General features: G+C 41.5%; 1 protein-coding gene across 4 annotated transcripts in view; it reads right to left on the bottom strand.

The window, feature by feature from the left end:
- Positions 1-26,309, bottom strand: part of il1rapl1a (interleukin 1 receptor accessory protein-like 1a) — a 215,128-nt gene that overhangs the window by 150,659 nt on the left and 38,160 nt on the right. The window contains exon 1 of one of the 4 annotated variants that reach the window (XM_033987092.2): positions 10,267-10,455. The exons of 2 other annotated variants lie outside the window; for them this stretch is intronic. The gene's annotated coding sequence lies outside the window, so the exon portion shown is untranslated. Of the gene's footprint in view, positions 1-1,412; positions 1,483-10,266; positions 10,456-26,309 lie in introns of those variants that run through there. One more of the 4 variants, XM_055230658.1, reaches the window with a different exon arrangement.

Here is a 26,309-nt window from a genome sequence, read left to right as displayed (position 1 = left end):
ATAGATATGTTCAAATCATCACATTCACAGCAACAACCTTTTAGCCATTTGTCATTGTTGCTTTAAGAGGTGGTATGTTAGAACATTTCCTCTTCAAACACATGCCTGGAGAGGGTTTAGATGCCATCCATGTATGTTTCAGTAATTTAGTGATCTCCCTGCACCCTATTTGATCCCTCCTTATGGTTTCTGTGTAATCCCTCAGTCGTCCAGGTCTGATCCAGAGCAAAACACGGAATTTAAATCTGTCAAATGGACAAATCGTTGTAGGAGTGAAGACGTTTCGCCGCTCATCTTCCTTACAGTTAGCAGTAAGATTCTGTCCAATGCTCCGCCCACAAGGCTATGTCACCCGGGCTCCCACACGACAATTCTCCATAAATATACAAAAACATGATACAAAACTGTACACAGTAACTGAAGTGCAGTAGTTTCATTAGTGTGATTGACGCTGACTGTAATGTGATAGCGCTCTGAAGGAGAAATGACTTAGCATGGAGAGTAAAGGGAGGAAAGACTCGTTGTTTTCAGATAATATGGCATTTTCAAAAACAACAAAAGGCAACACAATGATCAAAATATGTTATGTGTAATCAGTTAATACACCATAGAAGTAAAATACCCCCCTGTTTAAATATTACATCTGACTTTAGTGAACTTTGCTACTAAACTTTATGTTCATGCGTTCTATGGTCAAAATGTACACAACTTCTTAAATTTCAATTATGTCTCCATTATCTGGATGTTTTGGCTCCTGTATAATAATTACCAAAGTATCCTGCTGCACATTATCTCCCCGTAACATAAAGTCTGTAATAGTTTTACATCATTTGTATTTCAGCCGATGAGCTTCCCAATTAGGTTTCCACTTTTATGTTATTCGTCGTTACTGCCTCTGCTTACTGTTTTGCTGTTGTATCTTGAGTAAACTATATGCTAAGAAGCGATGGAGAATTAGATGAAATTACTTGCAATATGGTTGTACAAAGCCTTAACAATAGAACTTAATGCACAAGTACAAGTACGTAGCTGCTATGTGGTACAGCATTATTCTATTTCTGAATTAGGCTGTTGATCGACCGGAGACAATGAAATCAATTACGCAAAAAGCAAAAGTTAACTCAGCCCGTGCCTTCTCTCATTGTTCCCTCCGTGTGAGCCTTATTAAGAAACTTTTCCTGGAATAAAACATCCAAGAACTTTATAGCCGTTGTGACAATGCAGCCTGCAGTGATGGATTAGACCCTAACTGTAAAAAGTGCTCTGAGTGATTTGGAGAAAATGAAGTGAGCCAAGCACTCAAGTCATGCGCTGCAAAACTGTAGCAATAAAATTACTCATTAAGATCTCAAGCGACAAAACAGCCTCCTATTTACAAAGCGGGGCAACAACGCAAAACAATGGCAACTTACCAAAGTGATGCTATAACTGTATATCAGAGCTACGGAGCTGCAAAGGAGGTGGAGCATTCCTCTCTTCACGACGGAGAGAAGCAGCAGCCAGAAACTCCTGTCAGTTTTGGCTGGTAAAGATATAAGAGCATTGTCTGTAACCCTCGGCCAATCAGAGAGACTTGTGGGCGGCGCCGAACGAAGGTGTCAGCCAATCAAAAGTCTCAAGATTCATAAGAGTCCCGAGTGATTTGAGACGGGGATTAATATTTCATTTCGTGCTTTTGTTTACACTGTCTTGCGGTAGTTTATAATGTATGTTTCCAGGACCTTGAGCTTGAGTCTAGCTCTGATTCCACGGAGAAAAGGGGGCCCCAAAAATAAGGGCCAATTAGGACAAATTCTGGTACAACATACACAAACAAGTAAAGGCAGATGTACTGGAAGGACGTCTCTGGGGGTGAAACATGGGGGTGCTGGACATTTGGTTTAACAGATCAATAATTTACACTATATCCAGTCTGGTGAATTGCAATTTGAGATATATAGATATAAGTTTGTGGAGTTGACTTTTTGAAAATAAAAGTTAACGGCGAAAACCCAGATTAAATCGCTATAACGCTATATTTTGTTATTTCGCTGTTTTCGTTTTGATGTAGCTGCTCTGATAGCCTTTAATTAAGACAAATATCATAGGAACACATATTGCACGAGTATTTGCCAATCGCTGCAGTAGAAAACATCAATTTCCGAGTGTTTTTCTAGCGTTTATATGAGGCCAAAACAAACTAGTTGCACTTGAGTGAACCATGTGACTGTTTTGCGTCAAGCAGGATGCAAATTTCGGTTAGAAGGCAGCGTTTTACACTTTGGGCTGTCCAGAACTAATTGAGGGAAATGATGTGTCCTACTTCTATCTGCTGGATTTCACTGGGAATGTCCTCGACGAACAACCTGCGAACATCACACCTCCATTTTGACTTTAAAATAATAAGAACGAGTGTGTAGATAGGACTGTTATGATGATTACTGTATTGACATATTCAGATATTTTTGTTGGTCAATATTTATCATGGGGACTTTTTGTTTGCACTACTTGGAAATGTTGGGTTATTTTTTGGCTATACGATAAGATTTGAGACATAAAAGTTTGAATTAATCACTTCTATGACTAATTACAGATGCAAACTAAGTACTAAAGTGTTTCATTCTGCTGTTTATTTATTGCAGCTCATGATATTTTAACAATACAGTCGCTTTAAGAATGTTGTTTGTGTTTAAATTTGCTCGTGGGTTTTTGTGTCAGTGGCGTAAATTAGTTTCAGTATTATCGTTTATCGTCCATATTTACTTCAAAATGTGTTATCGTGACAGGACTAAGTGTACAAGAATAATACTGTCCTATAGTGGAGGTAATCTGTTTCTATTCTTCTGTCAGATGAAAAACAGATCCAGAACAGTCTTACACACACACACACACACACACACACAACCTAACACACTAGTTTCTACAGTGTAATCACATTATGTTCCACACAACTTTTGCTCCATTCTGAAAATTATAATGTTTTTGTTAATAAACTTTGAAAAGTTCTATCAAGCCTCATCTGCATTTTTTACTCATAAAAATACTAATTTCTCAACAGAAAAACAGAAAATTCTCTCGTGGAAAAAAAAAAAAAAAAAATTCTGATATTTTTTTCTCTCTTATTTATGTCATTAATCTACAGCAAAAGATTCTAATTAATATCTCTAAATATTTTTATTCCCATGAAGGACATGACAATGGAAAACCCTGATGTGTTGCAGTACTTGTATTGTCCACTATGGCGCACTTGAGTATTTTTACCTGCAGTACCAGCTTCTGCCAGAGGGGGCTCACACAGAGTAAAATCTGTGTGAAATTTCGGTGAAAAATATTCATTTTTCCATTGTTTTGAGAACTTTCTCTGGGAAGCTTCAGGGCACCTTCAGGAACTTCTCATGTTTTTTTTCTTTAGTAAATGTTTAATAAGTAGTGAGTGAGGACCCCCCCAAAATGTCCTCACTTAGAAAAATAGTCCTCAGTCTAAAACCCGCGGCGGTCCTCACTCTGTAGGGTTTGCGAGAACACACACACAAGCTAACACACACACATAACCTAACACACACACACAACCTAACACACACACACATAACCTAACACACACACACAACCTATCACACACACACACAACCTAACACACACACATAACCTAACACACACACACACAACCTAACACACATAACCTAACACACACACACACACACACCCCAACACACCCCCACATAACCTAACACACACACACAACCTAACACACACACACATAATCTAACACACACATGACCTAACACACACACATAACCTAACACACACACACATAACCTAACACACACACATAACGTAACACACACACACAACCTAACACACACACCCCACCTAACACACACAACCTAACACACACAACCTAACACACACAAATAATCTAACACACACATGACCTAACACACACATAACTAACACACACACGTAACCTAACACACACACACATATAACCTAACACACACAGATGCATGCATAACCTTACACACACACACCCCATCTAACACACACACATAATCTAACACACACATAACCTAACACACACACATCACCTAGCACACACACCCCCACACACCACCTAACACACACACACACACATAACCTAACGCACCCCCACATAACCTAACACACACACATCACCTAGCACACACCCCCACACACAGTCCCAGAGCTGCATTGATTGCTCGTCCAGCAGCTCGGTCTCAGTTGTACAGTGTGAGGGCCTCAGAGAGGGGAGAGGGGAGAGGGCCCTACAGGGAGCAGTACAGTTACCTCTGATGAAAACTCATTACGGCCTTTTCAGCGAGCAGACACTATTGCGGGACAGTAAGTTGGAGAGTGTGCGATCGTTACAGAGGCACTAGTCTGAAACTTTTCACCATTAGCCCGAGGACCAGGGCAGGAGAAAGTGACCGGACGTAGCGCGCGCAGACGGGCTCTTCGGGGGGATATCGATGTAGCATATTTCTCGGTTGTACTGCAGACACACTCTTTTTATCAGTCAATATCGTCCAGATTGACACGCCTAAGTTACAGCGATGTAAGTACGAGCATTTGACAATTTTCATACACGGCCACAGCGCACCACCTGCTTCTCGCTTCTTCTCATATATATCTTCTCTGCATCTCGTCTCTTAACCGTCCTCGACAGCATGCATAAATCTCTTTGGTCTCCTTTTGGACGTCCCGCCTGGCAAATCTAAGTATCCTTTTGTGATTATTGTTTCACTCCTCCTCAGCACATGTCCAACCACAAACTGTTCTCTGCCACTTTGTATAAGAAAAACCCAACATGGCCTGATAGAACCTCTACGTTTTCGAAATAATAAAGAAAAACTACTTTGGGATAACAACCTGGATTTAATGATTTGTGTCACATACTTAGAGACGCTGGGTCTAAGGATGATTTGATTATTCTTTTAGTTTAATCAAGGTCACAATATAATCACAAGGACTAAAAAAAGTCATCATTTGGACGGGTTCAGAAGCAGGACGATGTCTTTTTCGTTTAGTCTTTACACTAAAAAGTATTTGTGAATTCCTTTTTATCTCGCTGTCGCATTACGTTTTAAAAAACCTGGTCACAGACTTGAGGAATATATTAGACGATGTACTAGAAAATGAAAACGAAAGAAAAATGGCCGACAGTGGCTCTGTTTTTGCGCACTGACGCGAAGGTTGCCGGTTCGAATCCCCCTGTCGACGTAAATATCATTGGTTGAAGATGAAAATGAATGAAAAAGTAGGAAAAAGTGGTGACGGTAGCTCCGTTGGTGGAGCGTTTGTGCACTGATCTGAAGGTTGGCGGTGCAATTCCAGCTCCCACCACATGAATGCTGTTATTGTGTCCTCGGGCAAGACACTTACCTCACCTCAACCTCAGTGTTTGGTGTATGAATGAGTATAAATGAGTGAGTGGTTCCTTTTTATGCCTTAAAAATGGAAAAGCGCAGTACAAAAATGTGACCAGGGACCATTTCGTTGGTTTTTGGGTCATGGTGTCAAATACAAACTAGTGCAACAAGACTTTAAATCACTACACACATACAGTATTTTGGAAAGAAGCCTGAAATTACCCTTGAATCCAAAGCGGAAAGACGTTCTGAAGATGGCACAGACCTGACATATGTAAGTCTTGTAGTTTGCCGATGGGAGTCCTCACCAGGTTAGGTTGGCACAGACACCGGTGCGATGTGAACATGTCAGGATCAGAGCAGACATGTGGAGCAGTGCGGAGAGGAGTCCAAGCTTATGAAGGAGATGGAGGTGGTGGAGGAGGAGGGAAGAGGAGGGGGGGAGCGCAGGGTACGAGACTGCAGGACCAGAACCCGAGCCAGGTCACGGCAGGGAGCCAAGACTGACTGCGCCTATGTGTTAGGTCAGACATTTGCAAACCCAGGCACATTTTATCTATGACTGGAAGATCGCTTAAAGACGACGACTGCCAAACACCACATTTTACAGTTAGGCGTGTTATTTTCAAGTTGTAAATGACAGTACCAGCACTTGAAATGTAGTTGACCCCAACACTGACAATGCTTCATCTGCTAGTTCTGGGATAAATGCTTAAATACTTTGATCTAGTGACTTCAAAATCTTCAAAAGCACCAAACGTCATATGAACTTGAATAATGATCACGTTTGGGAAACACTGTATCCCGTGTATATATTACCTATAAGACTCATCTTACAAAATGGTGGCTTTGTTAAACATCCACTTGAACGGACGCATAATAAACACAGTACAAAAGCACTCCTCGGCAGCCTCCAATAATTGAGCTCATCTTTCAGGCCACGTCTCCGCTCAAGTGTTTAGGAGCTTTTTACCGCGGCTCGAGACTTGTTGCCCACTTATTACTGACCACTGGTACTAATAGCCCACATTCTGAGCAAAACGATGTGGCTACAGCAGCTGTGCAGGGCTTCTCCACAGGGACTCATTGCACCAGAACTGGGAACAGAACAAAGGAGGAGCCCTGTGCGTTATAGGTTCAGGAAATATTTCACCATCTCATGCACACAAAATGACTCTATCATTCCCGTCGTACAGTTTGACAGAGGTCTGACCCTTTTCTTGGTTTTACTTTCGTAAAAGAAATGCTAGGCGAATTCCCTCAGAAACCACAGCTGCTGCAGTCTTTTATAAATGCAGGTCTGAAGTATTGAGACAAAGTGCAAATAGAGTGAAAGAATTGATAAAACAGAATATTTCATAATATATAATAAAACATTATATGAGATATAGAGCCTTCCAGGAGCGATGTGTTTAGAATAGCTGCTACACAGCCTGGCACCAATATAAATGTTCCGTCCCACTCATTTTAATGAGGCAGCAAAATAAAACAAACATGAATTTATACATTTTTAGACAGTGGAAACAGTTTTTGTTTTGTGCTGAAATGCTGTTTTGTATCAAGGCTCTGAGGTTGAGATTTTTTTCTTTTCTTTTAATTGTTTTCACTCCTGGCACAGATGCATTTCAGATGTTTGAATATACTGGATTGTTTTACGACTCTTCTGACTATGCTGGTGGATTTGCATGTATCATCCTCTCCTCATGGCCCATGGGTTAGAGTGAGGCCTCAGATTGAACGATTCATAGTGACAGCTCAGAGAATGATTCCATTACAGCTGTTGGAGGCCACTCTCTTTGAGCCACTTGAAAAGATACAAGAAGACAGAAATACTGAATATGACCTGGCCATGTTTATTATGGTCTGCACCAGTGGCAGCTCAATGAATCATCCACTGTTCCTTTGCCCATGGCGACCAGTGTTGTACACATCACATTTCTACCAGTGCATTGTCTGTTTATGGAGCACATTGAGGACACTTACAGGTAAAGACACTTCAGCAGAAAGTCCAACATACAAATCAAAAGTATCTTCGTTTACTATAATTGTACAGCCATTTGTGTTCTCCTTTCGACCCATGTCTCCTATTCCTAACCAAGTGTAATCGCTGTATTTAAAAAGCAGTGAACACCTTCAAATGTTGGAGGTTTTCAGGTCAGCATCTAAATACCATTGTCCTCATGTGTGAAATGGAGAGCAGATTTATTGCTCTGGTTAGGGAATTTTAAAAGGCACTTCATCAACTACTGTTCTTCCTGTGCTGCTTATTGTTCTTTTATTGTCAATCAATGTGATGGGAAGGAGGTGGTCTTCTCAAATATGCCCATTGTCCAAATATCAATTTCTAGGATCAAGACCAGAACAATGTGCTTAAGAGAGCAGGTCTATGGCTGTAATGAATGAGCTGTTCTGAACCTGCCTGAAGCACCCTGCACCCCACACACAAATCACGGGCCCTCCTCTGCTCTCAGCATTGACAGACAAGCTAAAAACCTTCACTCAGAGCACTGCGGCCTTCTCACCCACATTACTATTGTGAGATTGTATGCATCTGTGCATAATTGAACATTTTGAACCCTTAAGCCAATATGCCTCCAATGAATCTCAGCTCCCACATCAAAATGATTATTTCTAAACAAACCATGTTTAATCGACTGCATGCCTCTTCAGTTCTTTCCATCTGGAGGATGCTGTGTGACAGCTTCCCTTAAATTACAAATATCAATCTGCCACAGTGGGAGCTCAGCTGCCAGTGGCCTCATGGGGGACTGCGTCAGCGCGCAGCCTTCAAAACAAAGCCATCAAAAGGCCGCCCATGTCGGTTAGCGGCAGATAAAGCCGGTGATGCACAGATCCAGGTTGATCTGACAAACCCCTCATAATACAACCCTGAGCCGGAGTTTACCCAGTGTTCTGGGTCAGCTGTGCCTCTCTCTCCCCCACGGCACAGACCGACAGACGCTCACACTCAGGACTCCAATCTGCTGTGTGATCAGCGGGCTCTCCCTGAGCATGTCCCCCGCCTCACACCGGCTGTCCCCACACCACCACCACGCGCACTTCATCCACCCGTTTATTGATACACTGCGCCGCAGGAGTGGCCTGCAGTGCTGCTTGGAAAAGTGAGGGGTCTGAGGATTGAACTAATTCAATCAGTAGAGGAAAACACACTTATCATTCATCACCAACACAAGATACAAGCGGACACAGTCCAGCAGCACTCCTTTCAGCCCGAAACACACAAAGCACATGATTTATGGAGCTGCGCTGGACAATACTGTGCTCAATGGCCACAGAGGTCTGCAAACAGTGGCCTATGACTCCCACAGGGTTAATCTGCTTTTTACATGGCTCTATAGTGTCTTCACGCTTTAGAACAGTGAGCGCTGCGTGTCATGTAATGGTCGTCCCAATCATGAGGTCAGACAATTAAAAGAGGCGTGTGTTGAATATAAGTCCTATTCATATTTGGAGCCTAAGAAAATAGCCTCCTTGTGGCTTACTGTGTTGATGTTTTTTTCTCAGACAGAAAAAAAAAATTCAATATTGCAAGCACAATTAAAATTGCACGAGAGAACTACTGCGTTAATAGATAGGGATGTCAATGGGATATTTGGACAGTGAATGTGAAACTGTTGCATACATAACCATACAATACGTGCTTTTCCCTCACAATCGATAACGCTGCACTTGAAAAATCAACATTGCATTTCCATCGTTCAGGAGGTTGTGTACTTCAGCACCGCGGACAGTTCCCTTCATCTCTGTGATCAGCTGCAGGCTGTTCCGACCTGTACTGGGACGTGACAGACCAGGGTCTAGGCCTGGGCTTCATTGTAGCTGGATAACAACGTGAAATGGGGAAGTGGCTCACCTCCAGCTGGCCTCGGGTATGTCGCCCCTGCCAGCACCAAGGGATATAGGTCACCTGACAAAGTGGGGAAAAACTGCTTCCGCGAGCAGTGCGTGAGTGTAACGCGCATCAACTAACCACAAGGCTGTAGTTAAGAGCAGGATATAAGAGACTCGCACACGTAGAAGTCAATAAAAGACTTTTAACAAAACGATTTAGGAGGACGTAGCAGTCAGGAGGTTTTATTTGGGACGTGGTTGTTTTTTTCAGAATCTCATCAATCATCATCCAGTCAGATTCCTGCGTCATGCGTCGGCATTTAGCACAGTTCCGCCCCGCAGAACGCGCAGCACGCTCCCGTGGGAAACTACAGTACAGTATCCACATACGTGACGTGCACATGTGTCACTGTGTGGAGTTAAACATGTGTCAGGGTAATGATACATGATACATGACAGACACATCTAACACACAGTGTTTGGTTCACGTGAACACTCAGAGAAAAGAGAAGTTCTGTGGTGCACCCATGGACACGAGCGCATTGTAGCCGGTGCTAAATCGTCGCCTCGGTACAAGCAGTAGCCTATATTCGGAGTATAAAGGCGGGATCGTGCGCATAATAAGGCTTATACTGGCAGACTGCCTTCAGGGAGAGCAGCCGCTTGGTTTGCACCTTTATCTAAATCCTCTCCTTAGTGAGCTCCAGTGAGCCCGGCGGCTCGGTGCGTGTGTGTGCGTGTGTGAGAGAGAGACTGCACTGCAGAGGGCTTCTCCAGCTCCTCTCGCAATGATTGAGCTCATGAACAAATGGTCAAATGTTACACAACATACACGTCTACTCACTATTAAATAAAACACAACCCGTCCTGTCTGTGTGCGTCTGTAGAGACCGTTTGGAGCTGATGAAATAAAATGGTCTTAACCATCGTTTAACTTCTCTGTCCAAACATCATCATTCGGACTTTTTTTTACTATGTGTCCATTTACACGTAATTGTAACTGAACTTTGACAAAGCCTATGTGAAACATCTCACCAAACTGGCCTACCTTCAACTCGATTCCAAAAAATGTCTCTTGTTAGTCAACGAGGGAGGCTTTGGACATCACAGCTCCAGGTCAACAATAAGCAGAACACCTTGTGATAAAGCGAGCCACTGACAGACTGGAACTCAGCAGCATCACCCATTCAGCCAAACGAGTTTAAAATCCCAGTCGGAACAGAACAGTCCCTTTGGAGAAGTGCGCCAGCGGCTCCTACAGCAGGTTTCAGCGGCGCGCTCGAGACCACAATGATGAGAAGAAAGATTGAAAAAACATAAGTTGCCGAATCAAAAAAGGCATGTGTTTAAGAAAAGAGTGGCTGTCAATTGATGGACCCAAATTTGTGACAGCAGACTTTTACAATCGAATCCTAATCCGGGCCGGTGCGCTGGACCATCCCAGCCGCTCCTGTTGGTGCGTATCCAACTCGCCGCTGTAGAGATGACGAAAAGAAATATATGGATATAATGGCCAAATCCGATGGGGGTTTCCTCCACAGCTCCGCTCTGTAGTTGCAAATGCACACGACGCGCAGTGCCCCTCTCTCCTTTCTGTTTTTGCTCTATCCCTCCTCTCTCCCTGGTCCTAGTGCACCACACACCGTCCTCTGCTGGTCCTAACACGCGCCGTATCTGCACTCATCGATTTGACGCTGAAATGGTGGCGGAGGGGGAGAGAATTCCTGCAGACGCGTGTGACTCAAGAGGAGCCTCGGAGAAGGTGGAGAGTAAAACGATAGATTCTACTCTCAGCTTCACCAAAGGGCTCAAGGATGATGTTTTAAAAGCTGTAGGAAATGTCAGCAATACCAGTTGAACTTAAACTATTGGCTGCATCATGAGGAAGAGCAATAATGGAGAGTAATAGATTGTATTTCCAGACCAAGTTTTAGTTTGTTTTCATACCTGACAGTTTAATCTGCTTGAGTGATGTTCAGTGTTTAAACGTGTCCATGATAACTGTTATAAACACCCTAAACTGTAGCTCTAAACTTGTACAGCGGCGCAGAGACATGTCCCGTTCACACGTGGCTATGTTTCAACACTTAGAAGCGCATGACAGCAGCAGTAGTATTTGTGTAGCGCCCAAATTCCTCTGAAGAAAGTGAAGCCCAATGTAAAAATATGACAAAGACATCCAATTTATTGCTGTAAAGTTAATTGCGTATTGACTGATGCAACCGTGGCTTGGGTGGAGAGCACACTGATTGCATAAAACATGTCATACTGCACGTCAAATAAAGGAGATGATAGTTTAGCAGTTAAATATACAGGCTCCAGCAGTGACTAAAGCCTCCTCCTCCTCAGTTTTTAAAAAAGTCTCACACGGTCACTCACAGCTGAACAGACAGTGGATATTTCCCATTGAATATATTGGTGAGAAATGCCATAGAAAGTGCTGCCAGTTCATAGATTTCATCTCCTCTCCCACCCACTCAGGAGGTTTTTACTGCTGCTGTGGTGCTGTCCATCCAGACGCCTTCTGTTTGATAAATGACATATCAACCTCTCTGACAGCCTTGTAGAAACTTGAAACGATGGACATTAAAACAGCAGAACACCTTGAGAAAGTGTTTAAACTGGAATTTAAGGTTTTGTTCTAATTAGTTCCCTTAAGCCAAGTTGGAAAGATGTCACCCGGGATAGGAGAGATCAAGTTTCTTTTCCTCATCTTAAGTTTTAAATTCAATCAAACCAATACATATTAGCCTGTAACTGATATGAGGCTCAGAATAACTGAACATTTTGACACCAGGCTGCTGCACTGTTTATGGAGGACATGTTTGAAAGGAACGGCTTTAATAATTAATTGGGAAAACACTCACATTTAGCATATAAAATGGCCTTTCAGTAATTGTATGTGTACTTTCATGTTTAGATTAGATTAGATGTCATTTTAAATTACTGAAAGTGGAGATTTATTGTAGAAAAAACATAAAAAGATAAAAGCATACTGAGAAATAGCCTTATCCATAATAATGTGTGGGAATAAGAGCTCACCTTCCACAACAAGATGGATTCTCACAATATTTGCGAGTTTACAAACTCATGAGAGTCCATCTTGTCCCTCTCCCACGTCCGCTTTTGGGCTCGAACCCACCAGTGGGACGGAGATTGAACCAATCCGAGAGCAGCATTGTTGCCAAATATGAAGCACCCAAACGAACAAAAACAAACATGGCAACTCCAGTGGATGCACTACCTCTAATTTAGCAGAAAGACTATTTTCACAAACATGCAGAGGGATTCTCTTTGGGGATTATGTCTGTGTTTTTCTCTCCATTGGCTTACCAAAGCTTTAAATTCTCTACTGTTTCTGCCTTTGTGACATTTCATCCAATCAACTTGAAGTACTCAACTTGAAAACTCGATTGTTTTCAGCGCGATCCATCCAGATAAATCATGTGTAGAACCAAACCAGTGCTAAACTGTCAGTCTGTCTGCTGCCAGGTTAAGAGCAAACATCTGATCCTAACCACCAGAGTAAACCATGAGCTGTAGTGGCTACAGCTGCTCCTACTGCCTGGGCCTGTTCAGATAGAGGGGATACCTCCAGGTAACAAACAGACCAACAGAGAAAAGAGCTCTGGCTCTGGCTCCTCTCTCTGGCACATGCAGCGCCGGCTGGTGACAACACGTGTGGCTGAATCACAACTCAACACAGAAACTGCATCTCATTTCGACACATCCTGGTTTACTAGGACCTGGTTCTGGTATATTTTCATTCGCAGGGAAGACCGAAAATTGACAGAGAAAAATATAAAGATGAACTATTGCCCTGTGTGTGTAAAAAGCCACAAAAGGTCACAAGCTGAACTTTCCTTTAGTGAATCAAAAGTGTGGTTACATTAATTAGGGGCGGTTACATCAGAAAGATCAACTAGTGTCACATCAATAAGTTGTAAAACCTATTACAAATCAATATATACAGATCTGAATCTGACACAGCTCTTTTGTGAGTAGGCTGAACATAAATAAAAAATCCAAAACACATAGAAAAATTATGCCAACATGTCAATAAGAGGCCAGTCTTTGATAACGGCTGTTGACCTCATGGTTATATCAGGACTGAAAATACATAAAAACTGTAACACATGAAAAAACACGACTACGCTCTTAGATTTCATTTTTATTTTCCCTTATCTATTTATTTCGAGCAGATTAATGAACACATGTATCCAGAACACTTAACGCACATTTCACTTTTTTTTTTTCTTATTTAAGCTCGAAAAGGAGTGTAAAGAAGAAAACTAGATATTAGTTCTCACCAGACTTTTTCCGTGCTTCCTCATTACGACATCTTGAACTCGTGCCCAGTCTGCTACACTGTCACATGGAGAAAGTCCTTTACTGACAAGTGGTCCAGACATTACCGCATTTGTTCAGTGTCTCGGGGAATCTGTAAGCACACAGATCTCCATTTACTATCAGTTTTGACTAATTTATATTAATATCTCACAGCTCCATCTTCTGACTTTTCTTCTGCCTAACAATATCAATCTCCTTATTCTTGCCATTTGTGCATGTTTGCTCGTGATCCATCTTACCGTGGCACACACACAAACACGCAGCAGTGTTCACACCCTCCTGTTATGGCAAGCAGATGTTTCCCAGAGCGTGCTGAATGATACATGCCCATTGCCTAATAGCAGGTCTATGAAATCTGCAGGTTATGGGTGCCAAGCCATTTCCATAGCGGATGCCAAGCGGTTGCTGTGACGGCGGGTTCTGACCTTCCCGTAATTGTAGAGATGATGCCATTTATCCTCCTCATGGTGTACACATCTGTGCCTCTGCGACAAACCAGGAGCGCGTAATCCAAGCCCAAATCTAAACAAAGGACCTCACTAGCTTAGCTCTTAGCGAGATTACAGTGTTTCATATGCCAACTCTTCTGCCCAACATGTCTGAAAATTGACAACAAACAAAAACAAGACATAAATCAATCCAGGGATGCTTGGATACATCACAGTTTAATTACAACACAGGTTATATGGATATTCTGTATTATACTGCCTGCACTGAGGCCAATTAGGATCTAATTACCATGCTTGTCTTGTTGGAAAAAGCAAGTAGCTAACTATACTGCTAAATTTCATATTTTTCAGCCAGTGCGTTTCTCTGGCTTGCTAATGTGCTTAGTACTGGAAGCAACACTTATCGAATTGTGCAGTTGGAATTTTTAAGCGTGCTGAGTAGTGCTAAATATTTCAACAGGGAACTAGATTGGTCCCTCCGCAGTGCCTCGACAAATCATCTTGAAATGATCACAGATTTGAGCGTGCAGAAGGGTTCTTAAACAATTAAAAAGGAAAAAAAAAAAAGATAGTCTTGTGAGAATTTTGCTAAAACAAATGGACAGTTCTAATTAAAACACTATATTGAAAACACAATACACTGGTTTGCAATCACATAGACGCAGAACAGAATCTGAGTGGGATCCTTGGCAGGGAATACGAGGGCACCGGCTTTACTGCTCAACTCTGGGGTTAGGAATAATGTCATGTCCAAACTGCCTTTGAGCTACACATGTATTTGGAAACCCAGTTCGGTTCATTCGAATGATAACAATACTGCTTTTTATACATGGAAGTAGGGCTGAAAGATTATTTGCAATCAAACCGAAATCCCAGTTTCAATAGCCACAATTGGCAAATGACAAAGACTGCAATTATTTTAAGTTCTTTGCAAACAACAAAATATCCTGACTTATTATCTACAGCTCACCCTGTAGTTCAGACCTCTGTAAACATGTTCTGTGTGTCAGATGCCCTCTCCGCGTCTCCATGGGGTCTTATTCTTGGTGCAAAACCTGCTAACCCTGTAGCTTAGACCTCTACAAACTTGTTCAGAAATGCCCCGGTGTCAGATGCCCTCCCGGTGTCTCTATAAGGTCTTATTCTCGATGCAAAAGCTGTTAACCCTGTAGCTTAGACCTCTATAAACATGTTCTGAATTGCCCCTGTTTGTCACATGTCTTCCCGTCTCTCCATGGGGTCTTATTCTCGGTGCAAAAGCCGCTAACCCTGTAGCTTAGACCTCTATAAACATGTTCTAAACTGCCCCTGTGTGTTAGATACCCTTCCTGTGTCTCCATGGGGTCTTATTCTTGGTGCAAAAGCTGCTAACCCTGTAGCTTAGACCTCTACAAACATGTTCAGAAACGCCACGGTGTCAGATGCCCTCCCGGTGTCTCTATGGGGTCTAATTCTAGTTGCAAAAGCTGCTAACCCTGTAGTTTAGCCCTCTATAAACATGTTCTGAAATGCCCCCGTGTGTCAGATGCCCTCATGTGTGTCAGATGCCCTCATGTGTATCAGATGCCCTCCCTGTGTGTCAGATGCCCTCCCTGTGTGTCAGATTCCCACCCGGTGTCTCTATGGGGTCTTATTCTCCGTGTAAAATCAGCTAACCCTGTAAATTCAGACATCTACAAACATGTTTTGAAATGTTTGGGATTCTTGGATTAGTTTAAAGTTCAGATTTCAGTCTTCTCTCTAACACGAACGCTTTTGGCTGAACTTTGAATGCACTTTGGACAGAATCCAACTTTTCATGGACAACAACCTTCAGCATATCTTTTGACCTGATGGATACTTTTAACTAGGGGCGCAGCAAAATAGAAATCCCACAAGATGATACAAAAACAAGATTTACATACAAAAACATTTTGTTCTTCATTTGTCATGTCAATCACAGTACAGTTGTATATTTCTGCCTTATTTGACCCCAATCTCTCGCTATTTCTGCCACATATTTTGAATGCATTATCACCATTTATATTTTTACTCTTTGTTTTTACATTATATTATGACGTGGGAGCTGCTGCGTCCAACGTGTGTCATATTTTCAGTCAAATCATCAGATTCTTATGGTCATCGACTCCTGCGGCCTCATGCGACCTAACCTATATTGATTGCAGATTAGCAACTAAAAAAATAAAACTATTACAAGAGGATGCTCCAGATGGCCGATAATCTCTGTGATAATCTCTCCGATGACTGACACTTAGTTTTGAAATGCATCTTTAGCTGAACCTGTTATTCTGCACTTGAGTATCTTTCCCTGAAGGACCCTTGGAAAATCTACTATGTGTGTGTATAAATCTGAAATATTGGACACAGACTGAAATGAAAAACATAAATACTAAATAATTGCAAAACCAAAAAAAATCGAAATGCATGATCTCACTATTAATGAGACTGTTAGTGAGTGTATTTTCACATGTGGAGACGTCATGAAGTGCCATATTTAAACTGACTTCATACTGGAGCCTCTTGCAGGGATCAGGATGTCACTGCCAACTTAAATGAAACTACAATGTGGCAAAACCCACCGTGCTCTAGCCTTACAAAAGACATCAAATCAAGTCAAAGCAGTGTGCGTTATTAAGTTCTCATTCACTCATCAACATCATTAGTCAGTCTCATTACAGCCCTCACGTCCAACCTTGAATTATACATCAAGCAGCCAATCAGAAGCAGAGTCGTCAGGGGACATTTCCGATTATTCCCAGCTGAGGTTTTCCTTTTTAATCAAAAGAGTGGAGCCGGATCAGCATTTTCCAAAGAGAAGGAGAAGGTGGTATAGAGGAATCTCAGCAGCAGTGAATTATGTGCACAGTGTACTGCTGGATGGATTAAAATGACATTGTAGCACAGGGTGATTTGAAAAGACAAACAAGACCAGAAAAAGGAGACCCTGGAAGATTTAATTGGTGGATGGGACAAAGCAGTGGTTAAATGGAATTATGCAAAAAGCATCTGTCATTTGCTTTAATAATACAAGGTTACTTCACAAACTTCACAGTGCGAAAACAATAGCCTCCTGTTCGTCCCTCCCTATCGCCCCTAGTGTTCATTAACATAGAAATTGACGAGTAGCGATTGAAGCTCAAAAGCAAAGTTCAGAACGCAAGGTTGGCCAAAAGTCAGTCATTAAGCCAGTCCTTAAGAGTCCTGCCAATCTGTGCGAGTAAAACAGGTCAGAGCCATCTCAAGTGAAGGGGCAAGATGAAAGACAAAATCTATAGTGTCGGGTTTACACAATGGCACAATCGCAGCGTTAAAGGCGCACGATGTAACTTATCTAGTATAGGTTATTCACCACCCTCTTGTCTCTATGGAGATACAACGTGCTTTGCATTTGTGCAGATCTGCGAAACACCTTGACATGCTGCAAAGTTCGCCAGAAGTTCAGCTTTTTTAGCTCTGCCGTCTGCAGCCAGAGGCATGAACGCTCAAGACACAAAGTCAAAGTGAAACGCCCCGCGGAAACATCGGACTGACCGAGATGCAAGTCCCACATAAACTTTGCATGTTAACCCAACGCCTGTCTGACCACAACATGACATCTGCACAGAGAGATCTATGACTTTCAATGTATTTAGAAATTAAAATACCCTTTGAAAGTGAACCGAACTGATTGATTTGTAAAAGCCAACACGCACAGAACAGATCAGACCAGAACAGACCAGACTGGCTCCACACTTTTCAGGAATATAGGGATCTTTGGTTTTAAGGCCAAATGTGAGTTATAAGCCATGTGTGTGTTCAGGTTATGTCCAGGATTATTTTGTAATGACAAACAGTAAATACTGTTTAAAAAAGTGTTAAATTGCACTTGTGCACTTTTTTGCTCGAGAGCACGTGTCACACTATCCTTATCTCTTGTGGCAGCTTTGGAGGGTTAGTTGTGGGCAATATATACATTAGGACACATAACGATTTCAACAGACCTCATTTATCTTCCTTTTGGACACATACTGTCCTGAATGTAAATATATGCTGTCGTGATTAGCAAATTAATCTGGATGCAACGAAGGCTTTATGAAATTCTTATGGAACTGGGAGTTAGTTTTTGTCGCCCTGCAGGATACATCTCAATATCATTTGCCAGAAAGAAGAACTAACAAAGATCAGACAATGCTTTCTGCTACAGTTACTCCAGACAAATATACAGAGCACTACTCAAACATTTAAACCCTTTCAGAAAACACAACAGATTTTTGCTTAAAGAACTTCCTTAAAACCCTTTTTCATGAGGTATTGACAAATATGATGTCATTATATTTAATTGTTAAACATTGTCTGAGAGGACAGACCATTAATTGTATAGAGGTAACATTTAAAAGTGAGTTTTAGTGCTCCTGGAGCCAGCTTGTGGTTGGGGGGTAGTTAAAAGCAGATGTAGAACTGAAATGTTACCGGGGAGGTTGGGATTAAGTGGTAAAGGTAAATAGAGGGTACAGGAGTGTCTGACAAACATTACATAGACAACGAAAAAAACACTGACAGCAGAAGTGGATTACACAGCCTCAGAAACATGGCACATACACGGGTACACTACTTCATACTACTACTTCAAAGCGAGTAAACTTTTGTAAATATACAAGGACAAATGGACATGGTCACTTGTGAGAAGTTTAGGGGTCGTGGGCGGGGCTTGGAGGAAGGCTGAGAAGGACAGATCGAGAGCAGCGTTAGCCTCCAGTGACAGAGGAGAGGAAGACGTCTCCTCGTCGTCATTCGCCTGTGAATGATTTTGCATGAATTTGTGTGATGACTCAGGATGCGCTGATTGATTTTGCTCTGCAGCTAAGTGCTTTAAATTAATTACCAAAGGCAAAGAGAAATAAACATAAGCATAAAAACAACTTTGTGAATGACTTTGGGTGAAGATTAAGTTCAAATTTGGACAAACTGTGGAGCGTACTTTAAAATCTGAAGAAAAACTCCAAAAGAATTATTCAAGTACAAAACAAAAACAAACAAAAAGTACTTGACTGACTTTACAATGGGCTTCACAAATTTGTTTTTTTTCCACTACAAAAATAAAATGCAACAAACACTTTCACTGCTTGTAAAAAGACGACTGTTGCTACAAAACTGTCATTTTCAGAACTCATAAGTGCTACTTGTATAACACTTGTATAATATTTTCGTTTTCATCTGATAACATGGTCCAAATCAAGGTTCAAGGAAAAATTCACGTTCCCCACGGCGCCAAACCTTCCATCGGTTTCCAATCTCATGTCATCTCACTACTCGCCATAACGGAGAAAAAAGCGAATATACTCTTTTTGAAATGTTAAGTTAATGTTGAGTCAAAGTGCCTCCTTTACTTCACACCTCTCCTAGACACTGTGGAGTCCTTGTAATTGTGGGTTGAAATCCAGAGTGGGCGTGTCATTAGCAGTAAGCTGATCTTCTGCTGGATGGTCCCTGTGTGACAGCTCACAGATTAGTATGAAGGATGTTGTTCATTTGTTAAGTGCTGATCCTAATCCAATCCTCCAGGTTATATAGAAACAGTCTGTCTTCATCTGGACCGGCACGTTGTCTCCTTAGGACCACAGCTGACACATATTCAAACCAGAAGCGCTCTGTAACTTATCACTTACCCACATCTGTGTCATACTGTGGCAGTAATGCTCCAAAGAAACAACCTTTCACTCCTAAATTAAAAGTCAATTTATAATAAGGACAGCTGCAAAGGTTTGTGAGACTAAACTCAGTCCCTTGACAAGAAATAGTCTAGTATTTTAAAATAAAATTCAACCAAATAAATTGGTGAATTATAACCACTGAAGAGGCCGTTTCTAAGTACAGACATGTTTTTGTTGGGAATTGGGATTTGTTGTTCTGAAAAAACACCAGACTGTCAAAAGGTATAACATAAGCCCCCCAGCTATAGAAAATAGCTTCCATGAACAACAACGTGCAAAGCAAAAGTCATTTGAAAATTGTTATAATACACTTGCTTTTTCTGAAGTGTGTATGGAAGAAAATAAAGAATTGTTCTGTCCAACAAATCCAAACTAATGAAAACACAACAGAACCTCCTTAGACTGGAAATGCCACCAATACTTCACTCTATTGTCTCGTAATGTATATCATATGTGCACCGTATGTACACCATATGAAGTGTGCTACAATGATACTTATGCATTTAACATGACAGATAAGAAACCCCAGCGCAGTGTAAAGTATGCAGTATTATGTGTACACCAGCGGAGGTGGTTGGTAAATAGTACTTTGACATGTACTAAGCAGGCCATCAGAAGGGTTAGTAAGGTTACTGGGGTTCTTGAAGTGGCACAGCCCTCCTCCACAGAGCGGCCCACACAGAGAAGCCTCACACTGACATTTTATGTAAGTGAAGACAGTGAGGAAGAGGAGGAGGAGGACAGTGATGAAGATGTGCTGGGGAGATGATAGATAAAAGTATGCATATGAAACGGCTTCTTCACAGTTCATATCTCCTATTCTGCAGGGACACTGGCGCTATTCAAAGACGCCTACTACATAACACTGTATGCAATATGTATGGTATGTATAGAACGCACAAAAATGTCTATGAAATGACTGAAAAAACAAATCATCAAAATCAAGTGTGTATATATATATATATATATATATATATATATATATATATATATATATATATATATATGTTTCATTTTTAAATGTCAAGCTGTCATTAACTAGGCCTCTGTCTCCAGGGAATTAAAGATTATGTGAAACAGACCACAACAAAAAATACAAAAGTACTAAATGTGACAGCATTCATTCAGTATGTGTGTCGCTGGTAACAGGCCCAAGGTCCTGAACCTCTGAATGTGATGAGAACTAAGAAAATTCAGTTACAGCATTATACTGGAACATCATTTGTCAGTTTGATGTATGATAAATTAGCCTCGCCATCAAGACGAATTCTCGTAGCTCTGTGGTTTGGACAGAAGTCAGCACTGAACAAACCAAAACCAACATGGCCACACCGGCAGATGTACTTCTGCCTTTTTTTTTTAGCAGAAATACAGACTATTTATTTAGAGACAGACAGATATATCGGTTGGCTGGCCTTAAGCTGCAGAGGCTGATATTTTGTTTTGTTCAATCTGCTGGCAAAAAACACACAAAGCTCTATAATGTCACTTTAATTTGAAGTTATAACTGCACAAAATGTGACTACACAGCTCTCTTGTAGATTTGTGGTAAAAAAAAAAAAGGGGGGGGGGGGGGGTATTTTACAGTAAGTTAAAATGACATAATATGGGGAAAATAATCAACCCGGCCGTGCATATCAGCCCAAAAATGTGGGCAGAGTTTTATTGGCCAACAGTTGCTCTGGGTTCTAAACAATCGGCATCTGCCATGAAATAACTCATATCAGTGGATTTCTACTGCTACGTTTGTAAAAATGTGCAGAGGAAGAGCTTTGTGCATTTGTGAACAGGTAAGACGCTTTTTGTCTCAACCAGATTTAACTAAAGTTTGATTTTTCAGCTTGTTCCACTGCTGTAACGCTCCGACCAATCAGCCCAAAGTGTTTGTTTGAACGCTCTGATCATTGGTTCCAACACGTTCAGCGAGAGCCCTCCCAGACTGATGTGCAGAGTGATCTACATATATCAGTCTGGTAAGAGCCAGGTTTATTGTAAATGGTATATTGACAGAATTCAGACTTTGGAGAAAGAAATGTTATTATTTTTGTGTTAAATGGTGTGTGTTTAATTCTGTTTTTGAAAATACAAAATAAAATCAATTGAAAAAAAAAAAAAAGATCAGTATGAGGGAAAAAGATAGTGATTTTTTCCCCCGTATCACTCAGGCCTGCACATGTCTGGGACACAGTTCTCCCAGTGTACTGATGGCCAGACAGGTGGATGAGCCAATGCGAGAAATACATCGTCTGTTCAAATCAAAACAAGCATGGCAGCTTAGGTGTAAAAAATAAACTCAAGCAAATAACAGGACTGAAACACTCTGCAGACTTGAGCAGAATCAATGGAAGCAGCTCTGAAGTATCAAAAGTTTGATTTAATTCTATATGAAATGATGACCGGAGATGACCCAGGATGACCCAAATGAGGCTGTTTGTTTCCCACGTGTCAGTGAAACAAACACTGGATTACATGGCTCTGTCAGACTGATTTCGGGGGAGTGGTGACTCCGGAAAAGCTCCATTCAAATATCTGAGTCTTGTTCCATTTAATGGCATCTTCACTGCGTCTACGAGGCCATTTGTCAGCCCTGCACATTTGAACCTGTCTTTGTAAAGTGTTTATTGAGAAAAGGAGTCATAGATTCAGTACTCCAACAAAAAACATTGTCTCTGCAGAGCCCTAAAAATAGGTCATGTGCTGTTCTCTGATCTACTGGGTTACATAAAATACACTCCGCTTTGAAGCAAATTCCTGCTTCTTCTCCTCTTCTTCTCCTCTTCTTCTCCTCTCTTCTCCTCCTCCTCTCACCAGCGTTGCAAGTACTGACAGTGATGGCACATGTGGAGAGATGTGTTCATTTTTTTGACATCATCAACACTTTAAAGAAGTGCCACCTATTAATCTGCATTAGAAATTCTCCTCCACCTGTTTTTTTGTTTGTATTGGAGCCTTGATGTCTCTCAACTCACCTATGGCTTACGCACTAATGAAAAACATAATTGGACTTAATGCTATTGTTTATTTTAGATGAAAGTGCTTGAGATGAGAGGCCAGCTTAGTGCCACAGCTAAAAGATCATCTGCACCTCTCAACCTTTGGTATTGATTGTGGAGCGACATGACGCCCATTGACTGCCAACACAGTGATAAACAAACACAGTTTGATCACTGCTCAAACAGAGACTCGCCTTTTCACTTCACCCGGAGGCACTTGGGGTACAGCAGCTTTCTCCAAAAAGAAGACTTTTTAAGTTTAGGGTTTTGTCTACATTTCCACCCAGGGCACTTGGAAGAGTCAAACTTTCTATTTAGGACATCTTTAACATTTGATCAAAAAATACAATCATTTTTAAAAAGATTATAATGTACACGTGCTCCACTTGAACACTGTATCAAATAAATTAGCTAAAAAATGCTTTACAGAGAGCAGGTTCATCAAATAACAAAAAACAAGTCAAAAGAATCCACAGAGTTGGCCACACTGAGAGAAAGAGACAGAGCGTTCCATCATTTGGGGCCCCAGTTTTACAACTATTTTTTGGGACCAAAAGCAGGTTCTGACTTGAGGACTGGAGTAGTTATGGTTGTGGTTATTTAGTCAAAGGTTTCTGAAAAAAAGTAAGGAAAACTACATATTTAAGAGCAACTCAATTTAACCACTCTCCTTTTTCACACACAAAAAAACATTAGTGCAGTTTGAAAAGACTTTGAAAAAAACCCACATAGAAGTTCAGAAACGTACAGCCATATTTATGAAAGTATCGCGTATATGTGCAGATCGTGATACTCCCCCTATATGCAGCCGCATGCTCCTCCTCTGTGCAACATCTCTCCACAGGTTTGACTGGAGCCTCCTCTTAGCTCTGACCTCCTGAGGCCACTGACATTACATCTACGTCTATACGGTATCAGGGGGAGCGAGTGACGAGAACCGGGACGTCTCTCAAAGGCAAAAGAGAAAAGAGAGAACGTCAAAAAAAATAAAATCCCAAGAGATAAATTAAAACAATGCAGGTCTGATTAAGTCATAAAGTGCCCTGTAGATTAATAGACATTCAGATAATACGAGAATGTAAGTGAAATTACTCATCGGAGAGGCAATTTTGTTTGAATATTCGATGGCGCTGACATGTTTCTGCATATCTAGTGACACTGTGAGAGCACAGCTGATGTAATAACGAGTAACATATGATCTGCATACTACACAGATACAACACAGAGGGAGCGTAGGGTTTCTAGAGAGCAGATGAAGGCACGAGCTGAGCAGAGAGCAGAGTGCAGTATGCGCTCGCTGGCAGTCATTAGAGAAAACCACTACACGCATATAGTCAGATATACATACGTACATACACACACACACACACACATAGGAACTGAACAGCCTCTGCTCACAAACACAGCGGGAGGACACGTGCAAAATCAATACCAAGACAAACATGAAGATGGATCATGAATGTGAAGAATGTACAGCCCAGGAAATCTATAAATCATTGCAAAAGACCACAGGCGTCACATGAGAAAAAGTTTGTAATTTAAATGGTGGAAACATGTAGCTAATGGCGTCTCAAAATATATAAATAAAAACATGACTGTAGGGAGGAGGGTGGTGCTTGTCATAAAAGCAACGAATCCTGCATTAACCTTCAAATGATAACAACTGCCTATGGAAATAACTGCACTTATGTCTGGCACCGGGCCTCCTCACCCAGAGCTCTGAGAGGGCTGAGTGAAAGGCAGAGTCGGGAAAAACATGGTCTGTTCATGTCAAAACAAACATGGTGTACTCTGAGTGAAAAATGAACAAAAAAAGGTCAGCGTTCTTTCTGAAACAATGTGTGAGGTACTAAACTAGTAAAGGCACATGCTGGCGTGTATGTGTGTGGATTGGAATGGTTTGTTGGGGAAAGAAGAAGGGCAGAAATGGATTCCCAGATAGAGCCCTGCACATTGAGGGGTGGGTCAAATGCAGAGGACACATTTCCTTACAGAGACAATTAAGTGTATACCTGCTAATGAGCATCTACTCCTGACCCAGCTCCTCTCAGGTCCTGGAAGTCTTTCAGCGATGCATCCACTTGACTGTTCACTTATTCCTGTGCTGAGCCATGTGTTCCTTCCCAATCATTTCTCCATTACCGTTTTCATCTTTTTCTGTCATAGAATCCTGAGAAAGAACACACCAGCTCTGACTGCATCTGACAGAGGGATAATGAGCAACTGACAACACAAATATGCTGTCACAAACACGCACACACAAGTCGAAATCTCATCTTTCTGTCAGCTTTTTACAATATGTGCAACAAAGTGATATGTTCTCAAACACACAGACACTACACTCACCATTAGGATTAATGTATGCCCTTATTACGCATTTAGAAACACCACCATTCTGTTGAAGATAATTCTACTTTCTCGACCAGTTTTAAACAGTCACACATGTGAAAACAAGATATTGTTGCAAGAACTAGAGTGAATTTATTGCAGAGTTACAATATGAGCTGACAGTGGCTCATTTGGTAGAATCGTTGCCCACTGATCCGAAGGTTAGTGGTTCCAATCCCGTTCTCGACATAATTCCAGCTCCCACAGATGAATGCTGTCGTTGTGACCTTGGGCAAGACCCTTAACCCACCTCATCCCCAGTGTCTGTGTACACTGGTGTATGAATGTGTGTGTGAATGGGGGAGTGGTTCCTTGACGTAAGCTTCTTTGAGTGTCTTGAAGGTCTTGCGATATAAAAATGTGACCATTTATCAATATTGTCACACCATGATGCACAATATATACATATCTACCAAAAAAGTATATTTTGTAAATGTATTCCCAACACAAGAATATATTTTTTAATCTTGTTTTAAATCCTGCCTTTAACCCTGGAGTAGATGGGAGATGTCTTTGGTTGTGATTAGTTTTCACATGTGGCATCACTCACCTGCACAGCTCCTAAAGAACAGCCCTCCACACACAGGCTCCCTCCTTATATAACGTACATCAGATCTGATATCTTTGGGAACCTGATTCACTTGAGTCATTTACATTTCTCTTGGTGACCTTTCCTGCTCTCTTCTCTCCCACGCATCCCTAAATACAGCAGTGCATCCATCCACACATATGCAGGACCATTGCACAATAGAGCATCTACCTCAGCCTCAGATTATTCAACCACATGTTTGATACACGTTTTGTGCTAGCATAGGTCAGACTGAAAAATCCTCGTCATGTTTGGAAATTGCAGGCAGGCAGAAGGAATAATCCCTGATCGCGTAGGTGCGGATGACTTACAAAAAAAACTGGTTCTTTCTTCTCCGGCTTCAAGTGGGGTTGAAATGAAACTGGTAAGCTCTTTCCAATTCCCCATTACAAGTAGTGTTTTAACTGGCGCCCCTTCAGCTCCTCCTCACGGCTCTGCGGTCCCCAGACATACAGAACAAACTCATTTCCCTATTCTTGTTTTTCTGTGCTCCCACTTCACACTGGAGATTTTTTTCATTTTTTTCCCCAAAGCTACTCGGCTGAATCCTTTCCATTAGAGACGTGAGAGGGAGATTAGTGTTGTATCCCTCTATGTGTAGTCCACATTCGTGCATGTGTGTATGTGTGCCT

Source organism: Periophthalmus magnuspinnatus, chromosome 21, assembly GCF_009829125.3.
Source record: "Periophthalmus magnuspinnatus isolate fPerMag1 chromosome 21, fPerMag1.2.pri, whole genome shotgun sequence".
Lineage (NCBI taxonomy): Eukaryota > Metazoa > Chordata > Actinopteri > Gobiiformes > Gobiidae > Periophthalmus > Periophthalmus magnuspinnatus.
Note: the sequence above shows the minus strand (reverse complement) of the source record. Positions and strands in the feature narration are given on the sequence as shown.